The sequence below is a fragment of the Geospiza fortis genome, unplaced genomic scaffold (genome assembly GCF_000277835.1).
Source record: "Geospiza fortis unplaced genomic scaffold, GeoFor_1.0 scaffold172, whole genome shotgun sequence".
Lineage (NCBI taxonomy): Eukaryota > Metazoa > Chordata > Aves > Passeriformes > Thraupidae > Geospiza > Geospiza fortis.
In genome coordinates, this window is record NW_005054309.1 from 567,055 (window position 1) to 570,550 (window position 3,496).

Here is a 3,496-nt window from a genome sequence, read left to right on the forward strand (position 1 = left end):
TGAGGGATGAATTTAGCTCATTTTTCATCATGCTCTAATTACCAACTGCAGTGAAATACTCTAAGATGATGTATCTCAGGCTCCATCTTATTTCTGGCTCTTGCTCCAATTAATTCCCTCTACAGTTTACAGCACATAAATGAAATGCACTGAGCATCAGGCCATGAGTTGCCTGGTCTTTCTCCCTTGGTACCCTGGGCCAATTGCTCTTCATAGCTACTGCAGTACTATTTTGCCAGTCTTAGGATGATGGCATTAATACTCACTTGTTATCCAGCAGTTTTTGAGACAGCCTATTCAAGGGTAAAAAGCTTTTTGAGGTCTGAGGTCATGCTACAGAAGTGAGAATAGTTATTTCTTCTCTTTCACATCATTTCTCTGTGGCATGTTGTATTTCTGAATGCTGTAAGTGGCATTGGAAAAAGGGTATCTGTTCTGCAAGAAAAAAGGAAGAGGAAGTCTATTTTGAAGGAGGAAAAGAGGAAGGCTGTTTGAAGGAAAGAGAGAAGACACAGGAGAAAGGAAGGGTGAATGTAAGAGGGAGAGCACAGATTCTAGTGCAGGTGAGAAGCAGTTTAGTAATCCAGGTTGTCAATCCCTATCCCAAATAAGGTGAATGTCCTCATTGGCAAGTCTTGGGGCTAGCACAGCAGAGACCATAGGTTCCTTCCAGATCCCAGATAATGCTCACAAGAGGAGCTTTGAGGATGCTGCATTTTTTCCACAAAGAGTTCAATTTCAGAAAGAAAAAAGATTTGGTAGAAAACTCCGGGCCAACGCTATTTGCAATCTCATTCTCATTTATTTGCTCAAGTAATCCCCAGTGCTTGATTTACGTAAGACTTGAATTAACTGTGTATTTATTCAGAGATCTTAAATTACACTGATGTGATGAGGTAAAATTGCAAGCTGATGCAGTTTCAAGGGTATTAACAAGCACATGATGGTGAGGCAGATCCCACTTGCCACTGAGGAATCCAAACCCATTCAAAGGTTTCTAGAGAAGGTGGTAAGAAGGATCTTTTACAAGTACAATTGCTTTTCATGAAGCAAAATTTAGCTTAGCACTGAGGTGAGGTAGAGAGATGCAGTACCTGTCAGAGACTTTTGAAGAAAATTAAAGCTGCTTGCTTGATGCTGCTCTTGGTGAGCAGTCTTGGTTTGAGCTCAGACACTGAATGAAGCAAATTTTTGGATCTGAGCAATTTCTGGATAATGCATGGTACCAGGAATAAAACAAATTCAGATGAACAAGAAGCATGGAGCAGCTATGAGCCTGATATAATGGAAATTTTCTCTAAGTATGAAGGTGACTACAACTTCAAGCAGAGGTGTCATTAAAAAAGACAAACTGAAATGGCCATTGCTTCTGGTGTTAGCTGTTTCTGAAGTACTTCATGTTTTCCACAGGTGCTTAGTGAATTCAGGCAATGAAAACTAGGTATGAAGTTGTCACTGAATGGGATTTAGACCTGTTAAATGAAGAGGGAGGAAAATGACAATGTAAGTCTATAGTTGATGTGGGTGGAGAGTTGATGGGACTATTTGGAGGTCCACCAAAAGACAGAATCTGAGAAAAATGCTCATAAAGAAATTACTGGAACTTCTAGTACTGAAATATGGTGCAGCAAATAGGATATGGTTAGGAAAGAAAGCTATCTGGTCCATGAAGCTTGTGGAGATCATCAGCTTGAAAAGGATGAGGCAAGAGGATTGGGGATGAAAACTGTAACTGGTATAAAAAGTTCTGTCTGCTTTGCCCAAGTGGTGCCAGTGATGCATGCGGCAGAGCTGCTGGAGGTTGGCACCACGTGAAAGGAAAACAAGGATACCCCCACAGCTAAAAATGGTTATGACAGGCACACAGGAGACTAAGAGGTGTTCAAAGATGGACAGGGCAGGTCTTGAAGTAGCTTGGGGTTCAGGAGCTACTGTGACTTCTGTGGGAGCAGCATTATCACCAGAGGGAGCTGTCCGCCTGTATGAGATTGTCACCCCGGCAAGAAACTGCGGGGAAACAACACCAGGGCTCTCAAACCCTGGCAGGGGCAGGAGGTCCCGAGAGCTCAGACAGGCAGTGACCACAGCAGCCTAGAGCGGAGGACATGGGCTGAGCCGGGCTAGCAGAACTAATCCCCCAGGGCAGGCCGCCCACACTGCACACTGCTAATTGCTCTTCTGCAAGTCAGATCCTGCATGGTGCTACTGCCATCAGTTAATTGGGGTTTGTTTGTTTGTTTGTTTTTCTGTGGGCTTTCCTGGGGAGGGAGAAAGAGGAGAGGTGGTTGGTCAAAGTCAGACAAGGTGCTTGTCAGAGGTTCATGTGACAAGGCAGCTGATCACCGAGGCTCCGATGGTGAATGAAGTCGATGTGTGTCTGTCGGCTGCGAGCAGTGTCTGAGCACAACAGGGCCCGTGTACCCAGCAGAGGGCATGTGCACACACACAGTCCTGCCTGTACCTCTGGGACATCATTTCTTAGATAATGAGCATATCAGTGCCCAAAACGGTATCAGTGGCTACAGGACAAAGCCAAAGGCACCAGGTGTTCTGCTTGAATGGTTTGTGATTTCTGTTACAGGGTCCAAACCTACCGTTCTGCTGAACTTCAGACCAAGGTAACGGTTCAGAGGAGCTAGGCAACACCCCTAAACTCAGGTTTAAAGACTGGCATCTGTATTTACAATGTATCAGGCACACCAGCCTGTAACCTCTTCACACTGAGCTTAGTTTCCCCTTCCAACTATTTATCCAAATGCTCATGCCTGATTTTGGTAGACACATTTTACCATAGTCTGAGACTGAGCTTTTTTTCCTGCCAAGAATCTTGAGAGGATATTACATATCCAAGCAGTTCACATCCGTGGCATCTAAATGCCACAGAACGGAAGACAGAAACAATGTATTTGTACGCTCCCTGGGCAGAAAGACAGTTCTTCCAGGGGATGCACTAATACATGTAATGGATCATGCTGTATATGTTCAATGATGGGTCAAGGCACAGAAGATCAGGCTAAAGGGAGAAAAACCACTGCCGGTTGAAAAGTTAGAAGGCATTAAAATTACATACAGAAGAAAAGGGTGCAGTCTTGTCGATGGGAGAAATGGATGAAGATGAGAGGTCTGGGCTCCTTGCCCCAGGCAACTTGACCTCAGGCAAGCCTTCCGAGATCCCATTTCCCCTTCTATCCTTTGTCTATGTGGCTCCCAGGAGCTTCGAGGCAGGGTTGGTCTCAAGCACAGGAGTTACTGTACTTTATCTTGGTCATTTCTCCTAGGACATACCATAAAATAATTTCTTATATATATACATATTTGTATATATAAAGCAACCTTCAAGATAGCGTAACAAGCTAAAAAGGAATAAACACTGAATGCTTTGGGAACATGTGGGAAGAGCAGAGTTCAGAGCCAGTTATTAATCCACTTTCAGGACAAGGCTTTCGCTGAAGTTTAAAATAAATTTAAATTAAAAAAAAAAAAAGAGAATTTTATC